The sequence below is a fragment of the Hibiscus syriacus genome, unplaced genomic scaffold (assembly GCF_006381635.1).
Source record: "Hibiscus syriacus cultivar Baekdansim isolate YM2019G1 unplaced genomic scaffold, ASM638163v2 tig00111758_pilon, whole genome shotgun sequence".
NCBI lineage: Eukaryota > Viridiplantae > Streptophyta > Magnoliopsida > Malvales > Malvaceae > Hibiscus > Hibiscus syriacus.
In genome coordinates this window covers 913,490-940,941 of record NW_024063170.1, presented here as the reverse complement: position 1 = coordinate 940,941, position 27,452 = coordinate 913,490, and the positions used below count along the sequence as shown (strand labels likewise).

Below are 27,452 nucleotides of genomic sequence, written 5' to 3'. Positions count from 1 at the left end.
TGTCACATCACTTTTAAAATAGTTATTCTTTTGAAAACCCATAAATTTTTGTTTCTTTTTATAAAACATTTTAACTAAAACTAATATAAAACATGCACTAAACTTAATTACATAACAAACAATATCGTTCAAATATTTTTCGGAGCGTTTTTACTAAATATATTACATGCCAACTAAATACATATAAAAGTAGACATGTATGTCATACTGTTACTGACGAGGTGAACCTTGCTTCGATGTCCGATAATCTCTTTACTCCGCTTGTAGTAAGACCTACGCGTGAAATTAACACACACTAAGAAGTTTCTTAGTGAGGCATAAATAATCATAAGCAAAATTCTCAACAAAATTATATCATTACAATTCTAATTTCCAGTAATTCTTTCAATTCCTTAAACACTTTATAGTTTACATCAGTAGTGCTAATTCAATCATTTCTCAACCATTACTATAATATATGTGGGTTGCATACCCATTACCAATACCAAAATTCACCTCCTTATTATGATTTTCTTATGTTTGCACCTATAGTGCCCATACGGAAATTCATACACTTAGTATGAATTTCTTAATTTCGCACACATAGTGCCCATACAGAAATTCATACACTTAGTATGAATTTTTTTAATTTTGCACACATAATGCCAAACGTAAATTCATACACTAAGTATGAATTTCTTAATTTTGCACACATAGTGCCCATATGGAAATTCATACACTGAGTATGAATTTCTTAATTTCGCACACATAGTGACCAAAAAAAATTCATACACTTAGTATGAATTTCTTAATTTCGCATACATAGTGCCCATACAGAATTTATACACTTAGTATGAATTTCTTAATTTTGCACACATAGCGCCCATATGGAAATTCATACACTTAGTATGAATTTCTTAGTTTCACACACATAGTGCCCATACGGAATTCATACACTTAGTATGAATTTCTTAATTTCGCACAGATAGTGTCCATACGGAAATTCATACAGTTAATATGAATTTCTTAATTTTGCACACATAGTGCCCATACGGAAATTCATACCTTAGTATGAATTTCTTAATTTTGCACACATAGTGCCCATACAGAAATTCATACACTTAGTATGAATTTCTTAATTTTTGCACACATAGTGCCCATATGGAAATTCATACACTTAGTATGAATTTCTTAATTTTTGCACACACAGTGCCCATACGGAAATTCATACACTTAATATGAATTTCTTAACTTTTTGCACACAAAGTGTCATTCGGTAGTCATCATATATATATCAATCAATCATAAATTTATGAATATTGTACACATAAGTACATTTTAAATGCACTCACCTAACTTGCCTCGCTTTGGTATCCAAAACGCAAAGCTGATTACTCAGGAACTTAACATTTGCCTTTTGCTTTGTTTGACTCGGGAACTTGATTTCGATATATTCAATATCCATTAAATACATATACAATATCAATTGTTAGTATATTTCCTAACAATTACACTTAAACATTACTCAAGAGTACTTATTATTAACTTTTCTATAACAATATCAACCTATCTAACAATTTCGAGCTCCTTAGTATCGATACCCCTACCATGGTATCGATACTACTATATTGTAGTACCGATACTCTATTACAGTATCGATACCATTTTTGCATTCTGTTTTTAATGGTATCGATACCTTCCTCATAGTATCAATAGCCACCATTCGGTATCGATATTGATTGCATTAGTATCGATACTACTCAGCTGATTATTTCCATTTTATCCTATAGTATCGGTATTGTTCTATCAATATCAATACCATTACCCATATTTTCTATTTTTCAGCCCGAAACATGCCTAAATTTGGTCAAATTTCCTTTTGTTTACCCTCAACAATACTATTTAACTCTTCTCTACTTATCCATACTAACTTTCCTTCATTTAGCTACTTAAAACATCTAGCATCCCACAAGATCATTTGATTCTAAGAATCACATCACATTTTCTAACTTGTTTTTAAACTCATCCAATGCTTCTAATCTCTCATTTACCTTTATGACAAGTCAAATCTACTAGTAAACATCAATAAACACTCATATCTTAACATATCATTTCAAAACCCATTTTCTTAATTCTCTATTATTTCCTCCATCTCATAGTTTTAATCATATATAATCTTTCCTTAAGCTTATATATCACTTAAGGTTACAAGAACCAACCAGAATCAAACGAAAACATTAGCTAAATGAAGCTTACCTTAAGCTATGGAGGAACACACTCAACCACGGGAGGAAGAAGAAGAGTAAACTAACTTTGCATAGGTTTTCACTTTCCCCTTTTTCTTAAATACCTAATTTTAAATGGGTTTTAAATTTATTTCACTTAAAAAGACCAAAATGCCCTTTCATTAATCTATCTCTTACTAATTAGTCTTACTTAAGTCATTTCTTATACTTTACCATGTATTCAATTTAGTCCTCTAAAATTTTAATTCCTTTCAAATTAGTCACTGACCTATTATTTGGGGTATTACATTATCATCATTGAAGATTAAACTATTCTTGTTACCGAACAACCCTGCTTTATCGGTGGTTATCACTTATCCTCGCCGCTCTTCGTTCACGTCGATTCTTTGCTTGCAGTGATCGAATTCGAAAGCTATCGACAATGGCTGAAGCTGAATTTTTTGTTAAGGGAAATGTTTACCCCAATGGTGTCGCAATCATTACTCTCGATCGTCCTAAAGCACTTAATGCCATGAATTTAGGTTGCTTCCATTATTTCTCTTTCACTTCTGTTTAAATTTTCCTCTTTTTTTCATTATTATCTGAGTTAAATTGGTTGAAATGGAAGTGAGTTCGAATTTAAATGACTCATGTCTCAGCTATTGTTGTGCATAGAAGAATAGGATTTCTGAGCTCGATTTTGAAACTACAAAAATTGTCCTTGATTATGTAAAGATGAAATTTTATGAAGGGTTAAAGCTGTTAAAATTAGCCAGGGTGAAAATAAGGAAAGTAGACCGATAATTAGAAAATATTGTTTGATATGAATATATATTTAAGGAAGCTTGTAAGTGTTCTAATAGATATCCTGATAAAAGAAGATTCTTTTTGGTATGAGCAAAGTTTAGCACTTTTTAAGAACTAATGGACAAATTTGTTAGTGTAATTTTGTTATCTCGTGACGTTTTCTTTACATTCTAGATTCGAATCAATGGATCTGTTTTGTTAATGAGATGTGTGATTGTTTTGATAAATGCAGATATGGATATCAAGTACCAACAAATTCTTGAAGAATGGGAATCGGATCCTAAGGTCAAATGCATGCTGGTCGAGAGCAGCTCACCGCGTGCCTTTTGTGCAGGTACTTGGAGAAATATTAAGTCTCAAGTCTTTGGCCGGACAAAGATAATTGTAAATAGCATTTCAAGATGAAGTTTCTAATAAAAAAATGTGTAAATGATATCCTTGTAGGCTATTTTTAACATTTCATGTGTTAAACCGAGTTTTTGGGGTCTAATCATTCACGGTTATTGTAGGAATGGATATTAAAGGCGTGTTTGCTGAAATCTGAAAGGATAGAAACACGCCTCTTGTTCCCAAGGTTTTGCTTTCCTTTCATCTATGCATGTTTCTTGCAAACTTTACTGTATTTGTTCTTGTAAGGTCTTGTTATATCCACGATTGCAAGATATAAGTTGTTTTTGTTCTAGCCATCCATGACCGACTAATAGTTTGGATGATTCATCCTATGTGCATAATGTCTTTTTTTGGTATCATTCCTTAGTGCGGAGTCATCTGTTTATGCTATGTTGTTTCCCATTACTGCTCCGTCACTCCATGTGTTGCATATGCCGAGCCATTTAAAGTTAATAACCTTATTATTATTATTTTCAGGTGTACGCAGCAGAGTATTCTCTAATATGCAAAATTTCGGAGTACAAGAAACCTTATATATCATTCATGGATGGCATAACAATGGGCTTTGGAACTGGCCTATCTGGCCATGGTTGCTACAGAGTGATAACCGAGGTGCAAACCGATACCCTTGCTGTGCAGAGAAATATTTTTGTCTTGTATTTTAAATTATAACATCTTTCTCAATTTCTTTATCTAACATTTTACTTTGGTACACATTTGGGTCAGAGGACTGTTCTTGCTATGCCGGAAAATGGAATTGGATTATTTCCCGACGTTGGCTTTTCATATGTAGCAACAAAAACTCCGAGAGGGGTTCTGTTGGTATGTTTCTTTTACTCTATAACAAGTGGTATTTGTGGCTTTTGCCCAAAAATATTTTGACAAATTGTTTTCACAAAACATGGTCCTAGCCATTTCTTCTAAAGTTCTATTTTTCCTCTCAACAACTCCATTTTGTTGAGGGATTCTAGGGGCTGAAAAATTATGGCTAATTCAATTTGAATTACAAAAATAAAAAACTCAAGATTTTCAAATTCGATTCTATGGTCACTCCTAACACTTGAAATAGAGTAACCCTTTTCATTTTTAATTATTTTAGTGAAAATGATGAAATTTTCTAACGCTTCATCTTTTGTGAAAATGATGAAATTTTCTAACGCTTCATCTTTTGTGCTTAAGAAAATAACCCAAGTAAACAAGAGTAATCATTAATCAATACAAATGCATATTGTTTTCCACCCAAGCTAGTAATTCTAATAGGCCCAAAAATATCTATATGGATCAATTGTAATACTCTACTAGATGATACATCATTAATAGGTTTAAAGAAAGTTCTTTTGTGTTTACCTTTAGAACATGCATCTAATATGATTATGGTTGTTGGTCATAGAATAATAAATATTTACATGGTGCATCTAGATAGTATTGAAATGTTTAATGTATGTTTAGATGCTAAAGATGAACATGGTTGTTGGGTGTGGCATAGGAAACTTGGACATGCTAGGATGAGTGTTTTTACAAAAACTTGTTCAAAGAAATCTTGTAAGAGGCTTGCCAAAGATAAAATTTGTGATGTATGCTCTAAAGGCAAACACAAAATAACTTTCTTTAAACCTATTAATGATGCATCATCTAGTAGAGTATTACAATTGATCCATATAGATATTTTTGGGCCTATTAGAATTACTAGCTTGGGTGGAAAACAATATGCATTTGTGTTGGTTGATGACTACTCTAGGTTTACTTGGATTCTTTTCTTAAGTACAAAAGATGAAGCTTTAGAAAATTTCATCACTTTCTCTAAAATAATCCAAAATGAAAAGGGTTACTCTATTTCAAGTGTTAGGATTGACCATGAAATCGAATTTTAAAATCTTGGGTTTGGTGATTTTTGTAATTCAAATGGAATTAGCCATAATTTTTCAGCCCCTAGAACCCCTCAACAAAATGGAGTTATTGAGAGGAAAAATAGAACTTCAGAAGAAATGGCTAGGACCATGCTTTGTAAAAACAATTTGCCAAAATATTTTTGGGCGAAAGCCACAAATACAACTTGTTATGTGATTAATAGATTAATGATTAGGCATATTTTAAAGAAAACTCCATATGAACTTTTCAAAAATAAAAAGTCTAATATTAGTTATTTTCTTCCTTTTAGATACAAGTGTTTTGTTTTAAAAAATGCTAAAGATAAACTTGACAAATTTGATGCAAAAAGTGATGAAGGGATTTTTCTTGGTTACACTTTAAATTCTAAAGCTTATTGAGTCTTTAATAAAAAAACTCTAGCGGTAGAAGAGTCAATACATGCTATTTTCGATGATAATCCCCTTTCGAGGAAGGATTCTTGTATTGATGATGATGTATGTATCTTAAATCCAAATAAAGTTGGTGAATCATCATAGAAATAAGTGAAGAATGAAGAAACTCAAGATGTCTTCAAGAATCTAACTCTAGAGGAAAGGTAAGTCACATACCCAAGGGAGTACAACTATGTCAATGATGGTGAAATTTTGGGCAATCCATCCAAATGGGTAACCACTAGATCTTCTCTTAAAAATATTTGTAATTATGTTGCATTTATCTCATGCATAGAGCCTAAGAATATAAAAGAAACATTAAATAATAGACATTGGATTATGGCTATGCAAGATGAATTAAATCAATTTGAGAGAAGTCAAGTGTGGACATTAGTTGAATGGCCTAGTAATAAGTCTACTATATGTACTAAATGTTTATTTAGGAATAAATTAGATGAAAGTGGTAATATAGTGAGAAACAAGCTAGACTTGTTGCTCAAGGGTACACTCAAGAAGAGGGAATATATTTTTTATGAAACTTATGCTCTCGTAGCTAGGATGGAGGCTATTAGAATATTATTATCATTTATATGTTATCATGGATTGACTTTACTTCAAATGGATATTAAAAGTGCATTTTTAAATGGTTTTATAAAAGAAGAAGTATATGTGGAACAACCTCCCAATTTTGAGGATTCAAAATTTCCAAATCATGTTTTCAATTTGACAAAAGCTTTGTATGATTTAAAACAAGCTCCTAGAGCTTGGTATGAAAGATTGTCAAATTTTCTTATTGAAAAAGGTTTTTCAAAAGGGAAGATTGACACTACCTTGTTTATAAAATGTAAAGGTAAAGATTTATTAGTAGTTCAAATTTATGTTGATGATATAATTTTTTGTTCTACTAATGACGTTCTTTGCCAAGAATTTACTAAGCTAATGCAAGGTGAATTTGAGATGAGCATGATGAGGGAGCTTTCATTTTTTTGGGGCTCCAAATCAAAAAAAAGATTGTATCTTCATCAATTAAGCAAAATAAATCAAAGATATGCTCAAAAAGTTTGTATTGGAAAACATAAAACCTCAAACCACTCCTATGAGCTCATCTATAAAGTTTGACAAAGATGAAGAAGGTAAGTGTGTAGATGTTAAATTTTATTGGTCTATGATTGATTTATTACTTTATCTTACCGCAAGTAGACCAGACATTATATTTAGTGTTTCATTATGTGCTAGATTTCAATCATGTCCTAAGGAGTTTCACTTACAAGCCATTAAGAGAATCTTTAGATAGCTTAAGGACATTCCTAGCATATGACTTTGGTAACCTAGAGACTCTAACTTTAGCTTGCATGTTTTCTCAGATGCGGATTATGGAGGTTGCAAATTAGATAGTAAAAGAACCTCTGATACATGTCAATTCCTAGGAAATATGTTAATTTCTTGGTTTTCAAAGAAACAAAATAGTGTTGCACTATCTACCACCGAAGCAGAATATATTTTAGTTGGTAGTTGTTGTGTATAAGTTTTATGGATGAAACAATAACTTTTAGACTATGAAATTGATATGGGTACCATTCTTATCAAGTGTGACAATACTAGTGTTATTTTTCTCACTAAAAATCTCATCCAACATTCTAGAACTAGGCACATAGAAATTAGATATTATTTCATTAGAGATCGTGTCTCAAAAGAAGATATAATTCTAGAGTATGTAGATACTTTGCATCAAGTAGCTGACATTTTTACAAAACCTTTAGACAAAGAAAAATTTTGGGCACTTAGGAGAAAATTAGGTCTAACCAACCTACCTTGACTTCGTGTTTAAATAATATGTGCACTTTTATGATTTTATGAAAAATGCATGCAATATGACCTCTTTAATGCCTTCTACGCTATTAGTTAGGGGGAGTCTATGACTTTCATGAAAATTGATAATATGTTCACACTATGTTTAAATGTAAATTTGCTTGGTTGAAGATATTTACTTTGCCCAATTAGAGTTGCATACATCACTATTTATGCTTTAAAATATGGATTTTTTTTTGCATTTTTGGACCATTTTGTGCTTTTAGTACCGGAGCTGTTCATAGTTAGTATCGATATTGTTCTTCAAGTATCAATAACGTTCTTACAACCTCAATAAGGTATCAATACTTGATATCGATACCATCAGATTTTTTCTTCGTAGTATCGATACTCCCATTGGAGTACCGATATTTCTGGTCGGGTTTATCATATAATGCCCTAAAATCACATTTTTCTTCCCTCACTCTCTAAAGCTCAACCGAAAACCTCCCTAACCCTCTTCAAAAATTTGCTTCATTCCTTTGTTTTGGAGTCATTTTTGTATTGATTTTCATCATTCCAACTTGCTAGCATCATCAAATTCGCGCATTCATCTTCAGATTCCATCTCAATCAAACTTTTCAAGGTAATTTTTAACAAATCCTAACTTTTTCTTTTTAAATTTAGGCTTAGTTTTAATTAATTTTTGATTAAATTAGTGAATGAGCTTTACTTATTTTGTATTTCTACACTAGAATCTACATTGTTTTTATCTTAATTCTTTCAAATTCAAAAATTCCTTTAAAAAAACTACATACATATACATATATACGTTTATTTATGTATGTATTCTTTTGTTTATTTTTTAACTCTATTTTCTTTTTGGCCCATTATTATTATTTAAAAAAATTAATTTCATTATATCATGTCTCTAATTGTGGACTTATATTGAGTATTGAGTTTGATTGGTTGCATACATATGTATTATTTTTCTTTGTTGGTTTTAATTTATCCTGACTTTTACCATGTCTCATAAACATCCTCGATAATCCACTTCTCGTGCTAGTCCACCTCCTAACCTTCCGCCAAATCCTAATACCAATCCAAACGAAATGACCATCGTGAACTCTTGTTTTAATGAACCCAATTGTCACAACCTCTATTCACGATATCTTAATCATTTCGAGTGTTATGCTCTTAGGGGTGAGCGTCTCCCTTCTGTTCCAAAAATGAACGCCATCAATTTTAAATACCTTCCCCGTTTCAAAGCTTGGAAATTTGATAACACGTTCAAAGTCAAACCTGTTGTTTATCACCAACTTGTCTGCATTTTTTATTCCAATGCAGTTTGTATTCAAAACGAAGTTCGTACTCATACATAAAGTACTTGGTCCTATCTCTTTGGGGACTATTTTAATATTGATTCTGACTCCATCGCCCGTGCTTTTGGCCTTGAAAACGCTGAGATTGATAATGAGAGAGACTTCGTACCTTCCATCTTAGCTGTAGGGTAGAGCGCTAACGTTCTTAACTTTCATGAGAGGTTCCTTCATTTAATCATCTATTGGTGGTTTCTACAATCCGAAGGTAAATATTCTTCTCTTCGTAGCATTGACATTTGGTGGATTCATTGTTTTCAAGAAAATAAAATAATCAACCTTGCTCAAATTATCTTCGGTGAACTAGTGGACACCGTTAACCATATTCCTTCTAAGAGGGTTGAATATCTGGTTTATGATTGTCCTCTTAGTAATTTCTTTATAAAAGCCAGTCTTAGAGTTGATCTTGATGATGTTATCCTCTTGGGTACCCACATTGATCTCACATATCTTCGTAGGTCGGGATGGACGAAAGTTGGAGACAATTGGCAAAGGAAACCGAAAGAGACGTCTGGTGCAAGTTCATCTCGAGCAACTCTGGCTCTAGCTCCACCTCAAGACGATGATGTTTTACATGAAGTTGATGGTCTCGTGAATCGCGTTCCTGATGAGCCTCCTAGCGCTGGTAGTGAGATGCCTCCTTACTTTTAGTCCATGATAGAGATATTGGATTTGAGGTTTGCTTCTATGGAGTCCCACTTTACTACCTTGGGGACTCAGGTATCCGAGACAGCTTCTCAACAGTTGACACTACAAGAAATGCATATGTATTCCCACGCGACATCCTCGCTCAATTCGACATGGTGACGGATAGGCTCGACGCTCTCTCTCGAGACTTTGCTTTTCTCCACGCACTTCATTCAGATGGCGATCCTCCATCTGATGCATGATGTTTTTGCTTTGCTAATTGCATTTTCGTTGGTGTTGCTTGTCATACTTTGAAGTTATATTTTCGTGTTTTTACTTATCCTTTGATATTTTGGATTTGGTATTTATTTTGTGTTTTGGATGATCAAATAGATTTCTTTTACACTTTATATTATTTTTGCATCTTTTCATCCATGTTTCCTTTTATTGTGACCATGCCCACTCCTTTTGGATATCAATTATGTTGACTAACTTATTTGGCACATTTGTTATTCACAGCTATATATTATATATCTTGTTTTTTTTCTTAATTGTATCTTTTTGATTTAACAAAAATGGGGAGAAATGTTAGAGTAAGGGGGAGTATTTTTTTAAAAATAAAATCTTAAAATTCTTAAATGTTTTGTTATATTAAAAAGGGGGAGATTGTTGAAAACACTTTGATATTTTGAGATACCAAAAATTGTTAAATAGTTTTTACAAATTTTAATATTATATTCGATTCAAAGGTTCGAATACATTAATTATTGTTTAAAGTTAAAAGGTCAATTTTACTCCTCACTCTACTGAAAAATTGAGTCCTACATTGAAAATATTTTTAAAATAATTTTTACTAAGAGTTTCAAACTTCAATCGAGTCAAAAATGATTTTTAAGCATAGTAGGACCGATACTACTAGAACAATACCGATACTGTTCAAGAAGTATCGATATATATATATCGATGTTGAAGCCCAAAATGATGAAGTAGTACCTATACTACTAAGGCAATATTGATATTGTCAAAACATAATACTAAAATGATATCGATACTATATACATTATCGATACTATGTAGTATAGTAATACTGATACTCTTAGTGGTGGTACCGATACTACATTTTGGTTTTGAATCTGTCAAAATTCCAGTATACTAAAATGGTATCAATACTATATATAATATCGATACTACTGAATATAGTAGTACCGATACCCTTGTGACAATATTGATACTACTGAATAACATTTAATGCGGGAAACTACTTCCCAACGGTTCTATTCACTCCTAAAACAACTCAAACGGTTGGAATTGATTGAGAGAGTATAAAAACAAGATCCCAAGTCATTTGTGAAGACAAGAAAGAGAAAGCCAAGAACAACAAATTTAAGCCAAATCAAGTCAACATTCTTCTATATTCCTTTTGCTTTCAAACAACACTTTGTACTCATTTGTATTCATTTCTCAAGTGTTCTTATTTGTTCTTGAATTGTGCAAACACATTCTTAATGAGGATTTTATAAGTTTGCAATTTGTAATTTTCTCTTTGAGAGAGTGTCTCAAGAATTTGGGGTATAATTCTTGAGGGAGTTGTAAGGTTACATCTTATCCTCAAAGGTAGCTACAAATTAGTGAATTTGTGGAAATCCTTAGTGTGGATAGCTACGGTAATGGATGTAGACTTTGGTTGATAAAGTCGAACCACTCTAAATTCTTGTGTTCAATCTTTATATTTTTTCTCAAGCTTCCACCAAAATTTTTATTTGTCAATTCACCCCCTTTTGGCTATTTCGTCATTTCAATTGACTCAACAGAAAAACCACGAGCAGGGGAGAAGAATTTCACTAATATGAAGGAAGAAAATACTAAAGGATTTTGGTGAAAGAAAAGAACTTGATATCTAATCCTGACCCCTAGTATCTATTTACAGGGTTAAATACTTGATTACAAAGGAAAACTAAATAAAGTAGAAATATATTTTAATAAAGTTTTCTATTTTTAACCAAACTTGGTTTTCTACTTTCTTAATATTTATATATTAATTAATTAATGTCACTTTGAATTCGAGTCAAACTCTAACACGTGTAGATGTGAAGACTAAATTCACGCCTAGAAAAAGCTTAGACTTGATCAGTGTCCGTTACTAAAGATTACCCCTTTGAGGGGTATTGTGGAAGAGGTGAAAAACTTGTTTGTTGAAGTGAATAATTGTTTTTTTGTTGAGTTTGGGTGTCACATTGAATTTGGGTGTTTTGTCTCAAAACCTTTGCACTTTTAGAAGTAGTGTCAAGGTGGAGATTTGTTAGAATTTGACTTGAATTCAAAGTGACATAAATTAATTAATATATAAATATTGAGAAAGTATAAAACTCAGTTTGATTAAAAGTAGAAAACTTTATTAAAGTAGATTTCTACTTTATTTAGTTTTTCTTTATAATCAAATATCTATCCATATAAATAGATACTAAGGGTTAGGGTTAGATATCAAGTTCTTTTCTTCCACCAAAATCCTATTGTTTTTCTTCCTTCATATTAGTGAAATTCTTCTCCTTTGCTTGTGGTTTTCCCTTTTGGGGTTTTCACGTAAATCCTGGTGTTCTTTATTTTTCTTTTTTGATCGTGTTTATTTTTTTGCTGATAATAATCGTTATGATATTATAACAAACTGGTATTAGTTCTATGGTTCGGGCTGTGGAATTTTGAAGGACTTTGTTGCTGCGGATTTTGGAGACATGCAAGATGAAATTATTGCAATGAGTTTTCAGTTGCAAGGATGTAATTCTTGATTAATATGTGATACTTCAATTAATAGATTGTTGAAGACTTGACAACGATGCTTCAACGGATATACGACTTACGTGAAGATTGAAGTTGTTGTAGACTTAAGTTGTTGAAGACTTGAAAACCAATTTTTGGATGAAATTTGGGTCAAGGGGGAGATTTGTTATATTTTGACCCAAATTATAATTGGTAATTAAGTTGGATTTTATTATAATTGTTTTAGGCAAGAATTCTTATGGATTAAGAATTCTTGGTGATCAAATATTTGACTTTATGAATAGAGATAATGTCTTAACCTAATTAGTGAAAGAGAATTATTTTGGAGAGATGTAATCTTTTTGTGATCTATATAACTTTTGGGGTTTATGTTACAGAGATAGTTTTGTAGGGATTGAGAGAGTTTTTGGGATACACTGGGTTTTGACATCTATATCGGGTTTTGGGATACATGTGATATCATATGTATTTGTACTCTTTGAGTTCTCTACATCTATAGTGAATTATTGTGCATCTCGCCCGTGGAAGTAAGCAAGGCCGAACTACATTAAATTTCGTGTGCATGTCTTATTTTATGTTGATATCGTTTTGATTATTTTTTCCACTTACATATTATAACATTAAATTTTAGCATGGTTGAAGATATTGCAAATGAATCCATTTACATGCTGAATTATGATTACCGTACGCATTCATTCTCGGTGTTCTTAATCTTTTTTCTTTAATACCATATCGATTTCATCCCGTTTTCATTTACAGTTTAGAACTTCATATTAACAATTCAGGAAGTTTGTGTTGCTGGAAGTTAATTAATTGGCATCATGTTCAAACAAATTCTAAGAAAACTACCACGGAAGTCGCAAAGATCCAGCTTATTAGATTCAGCCGGGACTGAATCAGGTGAACGAGCTTCCAACTCGGACGATGGAGTTCAATGTACGAATTTCGGGAATAAAAAATCAAGTCGACTACGTGTTGTTAAAAGGGTGTCCTCAGCTGTTTTTCCTGCTGGCATTATGGCTGGATCAGAGGCAGTGGAGCCGAATCTGGCTTTTAATGATGTTTCGAATCCTCATAAACTGAACCTTTTTATCAGTAAATTGAACCTCTGTTGTGAGGTTAGCAATTCCAGTGATCCTGATAAAACTACCGCCGAGCAATATCTTAAATGTCAAACATTGATAGACTTGTCGATTTTGTTTCTTCGGGGTCTGCGAAGTTCAATGAAGCAGCAATTGCTGCATTGTGTAAAATGTGTGCCCTTAACCTGTTCAGAGTTTTTCCACCTAAATATTATTCTAATACCGTTAGTGGTGAAGTGGAAGATGAAGAGCCGATGTTTGATCCTGGTTGGTCCAATTTGCAACTTGTATATGATCTACTTCTTCGGTTTATCGGTTATAGTTCTCTTGATGCAAAGGTGGCAAGAAAGTACTTAGAGCGTGTTTGGATCAAGGATTCTATCATTCCCGACCGTCATTTTTTTTTCCTGATTAAAGATGCCTATGTTTGGTTGGGTAAGATTCTCAAATGAGGGTAATCTTTCAATACCAACAGTATATGTTGGGGTGTTTATTCCTGGGAATGTTATTCCCACATGTATGTTAGGTATTTTTTCATTCCCGTGTTAAGGCCTAAAATACCCTTCGTTTCCCCGTTTGTCTCTGTATATCTTCTTCTCCGAGCTTGCCTCTGCGAAAAAATTCATTTTCCCATTCTCCTGGTAAGATTTCTTCTCACTCCCTTTGTTTTATTTTCTCAGCAGTGAAATTAATCGTTTTATATGAAATCTGGGTTTGTTCTGTTTTCTGTTTTCGTTCGTGTTATATGATTCTATGGCTTCAGCAAACGCGTTCTGATTCATCACCACCTTCTTCTTCTTTTTCCTAATCTCTTATAATATTCACCTTCTAGACGTAGACTCAAAATCAAATCTTTTGCATATAAAAACGAAGAAAAATGCTTTTGCGAGAGGCTTGATTCCTCGGCAAATGATTTACGTTAGTTTTATGTTTATCTCCTTTTTCTGATTCTGGGTTGCTGTCGAATTTTGGTTTGTAGTTAAGGATTACCCATTTTTGGAAATTTAAAGTCTTGATCTGCTTTTTGTTTGCTAATTTTTCATTTCTGAGCTTTGGGAATGTTATGTTACAGTGGTTCTTGATTTGGGTTTAGATTTGTTTGTTATTCTTTGTGAAGTTCTTGTTTCTATAATTTGGAGTTTTGATCTATTGTTGTCGTTGATGTCTCTGCTTGGTTGTTGATATGCAAGTAAACCCAAATTTGAATTCAGATTTATACTTGCTTAATCAGATATTGAGTTGAGCTGCTGTTGTATTATGGAACACCCAATCTCACAAGAGGTAGCTCTTGTGTGACAAAATTGTAAATAATTTCGTCTCGAATCAGATGATACCTCGCATGTCGGATACGAGCCTCCACACCCGAGCACTATGTCCATTTCTATGTGCACTATAACTTTGTTGATACTTGAATGAAGATTGCCATTTCTATATGAATATCCAATTTGTATGCCAGGAAGTATGTTGAGTTAGGTAATGACCTTTCTGGATTCTTGGGCTTACTAACCATGCAATAACATATCATAGGAAAGAATATTAGTTCCCTTTGTCTAGTGATTTTGATCCTTCTCCAGGTTTTACGTCAAGGACGGTGAAAAGGTATTTACGTTTCTGAAATGACTTGATGTACATCATAGCACAACTTGTTAAATAAGCTGGTTGGATTGTTATATTTGTAAACTAACTTCATTTCTTTCACATCTAATGTTACAACTTCTCGTGTTTGGACTATATTATCGTGTCAAATCTGAAGCTTCTTATGCATTTATGATGTTGGTTTTCCTTGTTTTGTGTTTCCGCTTGTCTCAGCAGAAATTGTAAAAAGTGTCTAGTGTTCATGTGTTTGCTACTTATGCATTTATGCTGTTGGTTTTCCTTGTTTCGTGTTTCCTCTTGTCTCAGCGGCAACTGTAAAAAGTTTGTCAAGTGTTCATGTGCTTGCTACTCGAAACATATGTTATCACTATGTATCTCTTTTATGATTTTGTTCTTTTGCAGGATTGAGCAATCTCTCTGTCTCAGGTTGGAGATTATTCTCTCGAATTGGTTAACTTATTTCTTTATTCAACTTTTTAATTGAAAATCATGTATGCCTGAATCGAACTATGACAACACAGATTGCGGAAGCAGTGACCCTGATATCAAACAAGAGATGGAGAAGGAATTTGTGGACCTTCTGACGGAGGAGTTGAAGTTGCAGGAGGCTGTTGCCAAAGAGCATTCCCGCCATATGAATATCACCTTTGGTGAAGTGAAAATGGTGGCTTCCCAGTACCAAAAGGAGGTGGAGAAATGCATCGCAGCCACCGAAACCTGTGAGGAAGAAAGAGAGCGAGCCGAGGTCTCGCTAATCAGGGAGAGGAAAGTTACGACATTGTGGGAGCAACGATCGTCAAATGGGTTGGGGAGGGGAATAAACACTGCGTGTGGTCCATTCAATTATCCTAGGCTAGAAAGATTCTTGTAAACAGGCAATGCTTGGTTAAATCTTGTTAGGGCAAAAGCCCCCAGAATCTCTCCCTCCCTTTTGCATTTGCAACTGTTTTAACTGTCATGCTATACTACTGTGTGGGTATATACATATTTATATTTCACATGTAATCAAGTGTTATATGTACTGAAATTATGTTTATAAATGTTTTCAACATCCATACAAACACGATGAGTTCTTCGATCACAATAACTGTCATATACATGGCCCTAGGGGGAATGCATCAAATCCACATTTCCCATCCATCAACATGGTCTCGTTATACTGCTCCTGCATTAGAGAATGCATTTTTTTAAAGAACTTGTGTTCATAACAACTAAGTATATTTAAAACATGCACAACGAAATCAAACTGCAAAAGCATTCTCATACCAGGTTAATCATGGAACTCATTATGATGTCCAAGGATTCAATATTATTTTGACCGATATCATTTCGTGGCTTTGTCTGCTCGAAGAGGAAGTCTTCATCAGACCTCAATCTCATTTCATTTATGAAGCATATTTTTCAAATGTGGATTATAAGTATTAATTGCCCATTTTATATCGCTGATGAAAAAGAACTGGTTCAATGCTGAAGCAGTGGAACGCTTTTGCGAGAGTCTTGATTTCTCGACAAGTGATTTGCATTAGTTTTATGTTTACAATATTGAGATTATATTTCTTGATGAACCTTTATTTATGTGATTGATTATAGCTTAAATGTGGATGTAGATCATCATATATTGATGAAAGAAATTAACGGTATAGTATGTTCAAAGTTTGCCCTCTGTCGGTTTTTGTATGTTCGGAGAGAAATTACAGGTTGGGAAACATGAATTATTAATTGGGTTGCTTGCTTTTTATAATCAAGAGTTGAGTACAAATCAAAATAGGACTGAGTATTAATAATTTTATTAAAATATTAGCAAATAAAATGATGAATGACGGTGAAATATAAAATTATAAATAATATGATTTTTAGTGTTATATTTTTTTACTTATTTGAATTATGTTTTTGCAATATAAATTAATGAGATAAATAATAGTGATAAAGTATGCAGAATTAAGTATAAATATAAAAGAAAAATAAATAAATTATTGTATATAGAAGATATAATAAATATTATATCGTAGATAACAAAAATAATTTACATCTTTTTATTATTATAAATATCTATGAAGAATTTCCACAATATAAACATTTAGTGAAATGTTGATGTCAATTTTTAATATATTTTTACATAAATTATGTAAAATTTAATATTAATTAAAATTAAAATAATGCATGATATATTTAAATATTCAAGTAATATATTATCAACAAATAGAATTTTTATATAAATAATTTTTATTTAAATATTCAGAATTTCACTTGTTAAAATAATAAATATAGAACAAAGACAATTTGGTAAAATATACATTCCAATAATCTTTTATTCTTTCAACCAAACACTGTAATCTTACATTCCTGCCAAACCAACAAAACACAGTAATATAACATTCCCAGTAATCTTATTCCCTGGTAATCTTTTATTCTCCTCTCTGGTAATCTTTTATTCCCACTGGTAATCTTTTATTCCCACCGATAATCTTACATTCCGTGAACCAAACGCACCCATAGATCGTTGTTTTATTTGGACACTACTTGACCTATTTGACTCCGAGGGTCCCCGAGGAAGAGACTGTTTGAAAACAAATCTGCAAGGGATTTATGGGAAATTTACGGTGCACAGGCCCTTTGTACGAAAAGGTGTTAGCAATATCATCGGCAAAATCTCGTTGATAGTGCGTTGAAATTTTTTTTTCGTGAAATAGTGGGATCGCCAGATTAATTGCTAAAGTAGTGTCCTCTACAGTACCGGGGGTAGGTCGCCATGCACGCCCGGCGACCTACCAGGTCGCCATGCACGCCCAGCGACTTGGTAGGTCGCCATGCATGCCCTGCGACCTACCAGCCAACGACCTCCATGCCCATGCACGCCCATGCACGCCCATGCACGCCCATCTCGCCAAAGGTCACCATGCAATGCACGTCCAGCTCGCCAAAGGTCACCATGCAGTCCATGCTTGGATTGAACAATGTTGGTGGTTTAGGGTTGGCCCTGGGCGAGGTTGGAGTCTCTGCAGGGCAACGTGGCATGCGTCTGGACGACCTATGACTTTGCCCCACTTTGCTGCCTCTGCGTCTCTGGTCCCATGCAGCGTGAAATCAGCTGCATTATTGCAGCAACATGGGTGTGAAATCAACTGCATTATTGCAGCACTTATTGCTGCATTATTGCAGCCCGTGAACGTGAATCGGCCACCTATAATTGAAGCAATACCGGTTGTTGTATTATATATTGGATGGATGGCAATTAAGAGAGAAAGAAAGGGAGAAAATAGCAAAGGAGAAGATAGCAGAGAAAAGAGGAGGAAGAAGAAAGGGAGAGCACAACATCGAGGTAAGTTTTTTTTTTTAATTATTTTAATAAGTTTATTATTTTAAATTATTAGTTTGTTAGTTTATGGTTTAAGTTAAAACAAAATTTTAGTTAATTATTTAATTTGTTTATTTGATGGTTATATATTAAAAAATAATTAATTAGTGTGTTAGTTAGTCTAATATTTAATTAGTTTGTAGTTAGTTAAATAGTTAAGTTATATTTTGGTTGTTGAATTTATATTATATAAAAAATTAGTTTATTAGTAGTTTAAGTTTTATTATAATAAAAAATAGTTTATTAGTTTAAGTTATATAAAAGAATAATTATTTAAATTAGTTTATTGTTATAAATTATTAGTTAATTAGTTTATTATAAATTAGGGTAAAACAAAAAATTAGTTAATTAGTTTGTTAGTTTAAGTTATATTATTGTTAGTTTAAGTTATATCATATAGAAATAAAAAATTATGTAATTAGCATGTTTGATAGTTACATATTAATAAAAATATTTAGTTAGTTTGTTAGTCGTTAGTTATATATAAAAAATATGTAATTAGTTTGTGTTAGTTAAATAGTTAAGTTATATTTGTTTGTTGAATTTATATTATATAAAAAATGAGTTAATTAGTTTTTTAGTAGTAAATTATAATTAAAAATCATTTATTAGTTTAATTTATATTAAAGAATAGTTTATTAGTTGTTTAAGGGAAAATTTACGTTTAATTTATATTTTAAAAAGTTTAGTTTGTTAGTTTATTAGTTTAATATATTATAAGTTATTATATTAAATTTTTTTGTTGTGTTGTAAAATAGTTAGTTAGTTAGATTATATTAGTTACATTAAATGAATTTTTAAATATTGTTGTTTACTTTTGTACAGATTCATTCCAATGGCTGACCAAATTCCACTGTTGAGACTTGAAAATGAACATATTTCAAGTCATTTGGGAATAATGGTGAATAAAATATTTGTTTAATGAATTATAATTAATAAATATTTGAATATTATTTTGTGATTGTGATAAATCTTTTGAAATATTTAATTGCAGGAGGCCGAGCAACGAGTCCTTCGTCATCGGCTACATAAAGTGCCCAAGCCACATAGATTGATAGAAGAAAACTTGCAGGAGGCTGGATTTTGGTATGTAACATTTGTGCGAGATTACAAGTTGGTCCCAGGTTTGATCAGTGCCTTGATTGAGCGTTGGAGACCAGAAACGCACACGTTTCATTTGCCGTGTGGCGAATGTACCATAACTCTGGAGGATGTGGCATTACAGCTCGGGGTCCAAACAAATGGGATGCCAGTGGTAACGTCACATGAGTTTAATAATGTGGCACAACTTTGTAGCTTGTTTCTTGGGAAAACGCCCGTACCACCAGAGTGTAAAGGGTGGCGTGTGAGGTTGTCATGGTTGAAGAATGAATTTCAGCTTCAACCAAATAGTACGGAGCACGAAATTTATATATGCAACACGAGCATATATATTACAGTTGATTGGGGGTATTTTAATGCCGGATAAATCCGGTAGTTATGTTCACACTCAATATCTTCTTTTTTTAAGAAATTTTGAGAATAATAGGCAATATAGCTGGGGATCGGCGATATTGGCGTTCTTGTATCGTGAGATGTGCAAGGCGTCATTAGTCGTGAATGATAATAATACAACAGAAATCGGTGGATGTCTGTTGCTGCTACAGTCATGGGCTTGGCATAGACTTCCATTTTTGACACCGATTAGTCGGACTGCGGTTGACTTTCCGCTTGCCGGAAGGTAATATGAATTCTCTATTTTAATATAAAAATATTAATTATAAAATAAAAATGACCATATTTTTATATTGATTGATATACAGATGGAGGCATAAAATTGAAGGCACGGGGTTGGTGCACAACAACATTAAAGAGTTCAGGCTGAAGATCGACATTAAGGCAAAAAAGGAGGTATGTATAATCTATTATTTTTAATTATTATTTAAATTAACTATATTATTTGATTTAAATAAATTTTATTGTTTTTGTAATTTTACAGTTTAATTGGAGACCATACATGAATGGAGAAATACTTGTGTTAATACCGCACGATATTTTAGATGGGTGTCAATATTGGTGTGCTGTTACACCATTGATCAATTTTGCGTTTGTTGAGATCCAATTTGGGGATAGAGTGTTGAGGCAATTCCACTTCCACCAACCTATTCCGCGGAGTCCATGGGATCATGACCTCCTCCAAATCTTAGATGGTCGTCGTCAGGTGAATTGGGTTGAGACGCATGACCAGCTGCACAGATTTGATAGTCGTCGTAAAGAAAATGTTAATTGGGTTGAGAATCATGCAATCTACATTAATGCTTGGAACAATAGGGCTTCATTCATGCCAATTCTTGACGACATTCAAGACGACGACTTTAATTTTGAGACTTCGGCTTACCTTGCTTATTTTTTGGATAATGGAAAGCCATTCTTGACAACAATTGTAGAGAGGCGACAATTTTTGAGGTTTAAGAAAAGATTTGGTAAAGCTGAATACTCTATACCAAGTGGGAGTGGGGGTTCATCTCAACAACCTGAAGCGGAAATGACCGATGTGGATAATAGCGCACCACAACCGTTCGGCGATGCATACATACCAGAGTTTGTGCAGCCTGATGCATCCATCTACTCTCCCATGTTTTCGTCGACGTATGACTTTGAACACATGTCAGTTCAAATGCCCCAACGAATGAGGAGGATGGGTACCATACTCCTGAGCAACCGCAACGGCCACAACGCATCAGACGTCCGCCCCAACATTATCATTCAACAACACCCCGACATCGGCAACAATTGTAAACTAGTTTGTTATTTGTTACAAATTTAATATTGACATTAGACTAGTTTTTTCAAACATTAACAAATTCTACATATTTATAATGATTTTTAGTATCAAATCATTATTATAATTTCATTACTAGTTATGTAACGAAAATATGGTTAATTGAACCAAACATTGTTCATTGTTCAAGTCGTAAATCATTACTATCAAATCATTACAAAATCATTAATATCAAATCATTAAATATTAATAATAAATTATTACTAATCATTACTAAATCATTACGATCAAATCATTAAAAATTAATAATAATTTCATTATTACTAATCATTACTAAGTCATTACTATCAAATCATACATAATTAATAATAATTTCATTATTACTAATCATTACTAAATCATTACTATCAAATCATTAAAATTAATAATAATTTCATTATTACTAATCATTACTAAATCATTACTATCAAATCATACATAATTAATAATAATTTCATTATTACTAATCATTACTATCAAATTACTATTAAATCATTAAATATTAATAATAATTTCATCATTACTAATCATTACTAAATCTTATAAATACATAGAAATTCATAGAAATACATATATCATTACTAATGATGAGGCCTATATCTTGGTAAATTAGGACAATTGTTTTTTGAATGGCCTTCACCCCTACATAATCCGCATCTCTTTGTTTGACCTCTCTCTCTAGCATGGAAATCCATACTGGTATGAATACGAGTGGACTCAGGTCGACCCTTTGGACTTCTGCGAAGCATTGGATTTGGCAGCCATTCGTCATGATCTTTTCTGAGCCAATATGATTCATTTGGTATCTGTCTGAACTCATAGCTGTAGACATTTAATATCCTACGTAAGTGAAAGCACTCATCAACATAAGTGTATGCGCTTACACCAGCATACATACATGCTGCGACTGCATGAGCACATGGATATTTCCATGCCTGAAAACGACCACAATCACACCATTTATGTCGTAAATCAACTCTAAATGTTTGGTCTTCTCCTCCGACGTTACGGCGTATGCACGACACGACAAAAGTATGACCAACTCGGTCGAAATTATGAACAACCATTGATGTTGCCAATCGCTCATTTGCTTCCATTGATTCCACCACTGTAGGAGCCCAAGTTTTACCTCTATTTATAAGACTCTCTATTTCTTTGCCTTTGTCCGACCAAACTTTACCCAATCTAAAGTACGTCTCTTTCATCACACTCGCAATTGGGAGATGGCGTGTACCTTTTAGTACCGAATTAATGGCCTCAGCAAGGTTTGTGGTCATATGTCCGTATCTCCGACCTTCGTCATATGCTTGTGACCATTTTTCCCGCGGTATTTTTGAAGCCCACTTCCAAACACGCTGATCATCGTAAAATACCTTCAAATTCTCCAATCTCTTATCAAAATTTGGTCGACGTAGTTCGTATCCTGTTTCATAATATATTGTGTTAAACCGCAATTAAAAAAACCATGTAAAAAATGCACAAATATTGAAAATAAAACTTACCCATGCTGACTATCTCGCTACGAATGTGTGCGTTATGAAATTGGTCGATACTATTCTTGCCAATATGACGGATACAATATGTCGGATATGCATACGGAGGTATCCAACGACTTCCTGGTCGTTCAATTGCCGCCAAAATACCCGTTCCTCTATCGGATATCAAGCAAACTCCATCTTCACGAACGACATATTGACGTAGATTGGTCAGAAAGAAATCCCAAGCCTCTGTTGTCTCTCCCTCAACAATGGCGAATGCAATTGGGAAGATATTTCGCTCACCATCTTGAGCAACTGCCATCAAAAGTACATGCCTATATTGACCATACAGCCACGTACCATCTACTTGGATCATACGTTTACAAAATGGAAATCCTTCAATACATGCCTTGAATGCCCAAAATAGTCTATGAAATATTTTCTTCCCTGGCAGAAGTTGACCTTCTTCGTCATATGCGGGCATGGTTTGAGACTTCACTATGGTTCCTGGGATAAATCGCTTCATTGCTTGTAGCAAATGTGGTAGCTCATTGTACGATGTATCCCAATCTCCATACGTCAGCTTCATTGCCTTCATCTTCGCATTCCACACCTTGCCATATTTTACTTGATATCCAAATTGGCTTCGAATAGATGCAGCTAACACTGAACAAGATATCCTTGGATCCTTTTCAACCATCGTCTTCACGTATTCACATATTACATCGGAGTCCAATAGTCGGTGGTCTTGTTCGATGAAGTTTCGCAAACACGTGTGCGGACCATTGTACCTCGTGATGACCCAAACATCGTGCCTTTGATTTTTCGACACTCTGATCTTCCACTTGCACTCTAGGCCATATTTTACACACTTCGCGTATAGGGTTTTCTGGTTGGACTCTGCAACATGGATATCAACATGGCATTTTATGCAGTACTCTTTAATCGCTAGGGTAGCTTCATTTTTTCCTCTGAATTGCACCCCAACTGAAAATTCACCAGAATTATCGAATGATGCAGTCATTTGGTATGGAGGTAAATGTGGCATGTCTGGGAATTCAGGTGCCCTCATCGCATCATAGTCTATCTCGTACATGTGAGGAGTAGCTTCATACGGTGCCGGAACTTCATCAATTGCACCTCCACCAAATATATTTTCGTCGCCGCCCAAAACGGGTTCTTCGGTTTCTTCATCTTCGCTTGAATCATCATGAATTTCTCCCCATCGATTTTCAGCGTCAATATCAACAACCAATTCCGGTATGTTTCTCGTCTCACACTCTTTTGTTGCAGATGTCCCCCCGACTTCATTTACACTTTCCAATAGTGCCATAAAACTGTTCGGGAACCTGTATGTCGGCTCCTCAAACTGACTATATAAAGTCATTTCAGATGGATTTTGAGCCACACCTCTTGATGACCCAGGAACATCACATATGTTATGCACATCAACAAATAACTCAATAACTGCTATATTGGTTAACTCATGTAATCGAACCATGGTTCCAATATCATCATCTTCTTCAAGTGGAACTGCAGCATATTTGACTGGGTTGGGGCATATCATAAACCTATACCTCAAACCATCAACTGCAACTCGAATTTTTCTTTCTATCTTATGCTTCATTTCTATAAATGTGATGTCTTTTTGAACATCATATTTATTGGTTTTCAGACTGAAAAACTACTCCGATCTCATTTTCCATAATCTGTCCATTATAATGGACAATCGTGAAAAAGTTGTTGCTCATTTCCTTTCCTTTCCTTTCCTTTATTGTTTCTTTCTTCGAATCAATATGTACGTGGAAAAATGTTGTGGAATAATGCTCTGTACGTGTAAAAAAATTATTTCTTTAAACAACAATAAATTAAAAAAATTAAATTTATATAATCTAATATATTATAATATAACTTAAACTAATAAACTATTTCTTTATTATAATATAATTTAGTTAAAATAACAAACTAACAAACTAATTAAGCACTAATTAACTTTTTTAATATTTTAACTTAAACTTCAACAAGCAACTTAATATACGTTTAAACACACTAACAAATTAATTAAATATTTTTTACATTTAATAACTTAAACTAAGAAACTAATTAACTAATTTTTTATATAATCTAATATATAACTTAAACTAACAAATTAATATAATATAACTTAAACTAACAAACTAATAATTTATACTAACAAACTAATTAACTAAATTTCTGTTTTATCCTAAACCCTAAACTAACAAACTAATTATTTCATAATTTCATATTAATAAACTAAATTAAACAATTAAAAATTACCTCACAAACGATATTTGAGCCTTTATCTCCATTTCATCTTCTTCTTATTTTCCTTTCATTTCCTTTCTCTCGCCAAATTTTCTTTCTTTCTTATGATTCTACCCTAAACCCCTCATATCCAATATATAATGATATTTCAACGGTTGGTAGGTAAGTTGCAATCAATTTGAGCTGTATAATTCACGTTGAAAGCTGTAAATTTTTCAACCGTTGAACGCTGCAATAATACAACACAACTGATTTTATGCTGCACCAATACAGCTATGATAACAAGAGTGAACAGTCTCGAAGCTATGGCATGAGGGACAAGCTATGGCTAGAAGCTAGGGCACGAATCTATGACACTTTGCAGCTCAAATCATGCTGCAATAATACAGCTATTACAGCTGCATGCATGAGTCTCCTGAGCAGATGTAAGAGGAATCACGCGAGGAGCAGGAGGAATAGGTTCTCCTGAGCAGCTGCAAGTGGAGAGGATTGTATGGCTACCTATCCTGCATGGCCCAACGTTGTTCAGTCCAAGCATGGACTGCATGGTGACCTTTGGCGAGCTGGGCGTGCATGGAGGTCGTTGGGCGTGCATGGCCGTGCATGGAGGTCGTTGGACGTGCCTGGGCATGCATGGAGGTCGTTGGGCGTTCATGGGCGTGCATGGAGGTCGTTGGGCGTGCATGGGCGTTGCTGGTAGGTCGCAGGGCATGCATGGCGACCTACCAGGTCGCTGGGCGTGCATGGCGACCTGGTAGGTCGCCGGGCGTGCATGGCGACCTACCCCCGGTACTGTAGAGGACACTACTTTAGCAATTAATCTGGCGATCCCACTATTTCACGAAAAAAAAAATTTCAACGCACTATCAACGAGATTTTGCCAATATCATCTATAGTATGAAACCGAAAGGCATAACGATATTGCTGAGCTCTTGGAGATTTTCGTAAGTATTATCAGCGGATTTGCTTTACCATTGAAGGAGGAGCACAAGGTGTTTCTATGTCGAGCACTTATTCCTTTACAAAAAGCGAAATCTATGGGTGCTTATCACAAGCAATTAACATACTGTGTTGTACAGTTTGTAGATAGAAGTTAGCTAATACCGTGATTACTAGACTGTTAAAGTACTGGCCGGTTACGAATAGCCAAAAGCAATTGATGTTTATAAGCGAATTAGAAGAGATTTTGGAAACGACTAGCTTGGAACTATTCCACTGTTCCTGCGTATTGCGTGCTGCTTAAACAGCTTCCATTACCGGGTAAACGTCCTCTTCAAATTACTATGATAGATGTCTACTTCAAAGAGATTCTTTATCGGTTTTGTTTTTCGTTGATTGAGAACCTCCTGTTATGTATGTTCACGAGACTTTAGGTACAACCTTGTTACTCGGACTTGGGGTGTGAGTGTTCGATACGAGCATTCCCTGAAGTTATTAGCCTATTCTCATGTATGGACATGCATTTCAGGTGGCTGAACGTGCTCACATGCTATGGAACAATGACCGCATCCTTAATCTCATCAGGCATAACCGTCAGGTGATCTTTCTTCTCATATTTCCGGTCCTCGAACGGAGTTCCCTGAATCATTGGAACGAAACAGTGCTTAACCTAACGGAAAAACACGAGAAAGATGTTGGTCGAGATGGACGAAGAGCTCGTGCTTGCCTGCGAGCGTAACTTGGAGGAAGAAAACTCACGATCAAACGAGGCTTCCGAAAAGAGGAAACTAACATGGAAGCGCCTGGAAATCGCTGCTGGCGTCAAACCTGCAGCTGCTATCGTCGTTCCTCTCGTAGAACCGAATGCATGCGCTGTTGCCTGTTAACCACCAGGGTAATTTTGTCCTTAAAAGGAAAGGAAATCTGCATATATACATTTCTAGCTGCTTTGATTGCAGCCATGGATGTTGCATCTTGAATTTGGCCAGCTCTGTGAAGAAAAAGAGAGTTTATAGGCACAGAGATGAAAGGTGAAAATGACATTTTTTCAGTGCTGAAACTGACTTACAATTATTTACCATCTCATTTGCAACGGTGCCTCGCTTTCTTGTCATTGTACAAAAAGGATGAGACGTATCGTAGTGACGAAATCGTCTGTCTTTAGATGGCAAATGGATTGCTTGAGCATCCAAAGCAAAATCAAGAGTGGGAGGATGTTGGCAATCGGTATTTGAATGAATTGTTGTCAGGGTGTCTCATCAAAAAGGAGGAGGATTTTGACTCCATCTTCACCTTCAAAATGCACGATTTGATTCACGATCTTGCATTAGATGCGTCTCAAAAAAGTGTAAAATAGTGGATTCCCAAACAAAAATGGTTGACGAAAATGTTCGACATTTATCGTTTTATGACAATATGACATCAACCAGCTAAAAGTTGTGCAAATTTTGAAGAAATTGAAAAATGTTCGAACGATAATCATCCGGGAACCATTTCAATCAGTTGAATGTCTTACAAATCTGTTTGCCTCCGATTTCAAGTATGTGCGAGCACTTAAATTACCCTATGGATTTGAATATTTACCGAATTCGATTGGAACCTTGAAGCACTTACGAGACCTTCGCTGGTTCTTTCATTATATAGAG

At 34.1% G+C, this 27,452-nt stretch overlaps 3 pseudogenes; all 3 read left to right on the top strand.

The window, feature by feature from the left end:
• The first annotated feature begins 2,591 nt into the window (after positions 1-2,591).
• Positions 2,592-9,758, top strand: LOC120169333 (annotated as a pseudogene).
• A 3,253-nt stretch (positions 9,759-13,011) lies between these two features.
• LOC120169246 lies at positions 13,012-26,838 on the top strand (annotated as a pseudogene).
• LOC120169291 lies at positions 13,770-15,769 on the top strand (annotated as a pseudogene).
• Positions 26,839-27,452: the final 614 nt, after the last annotated feature.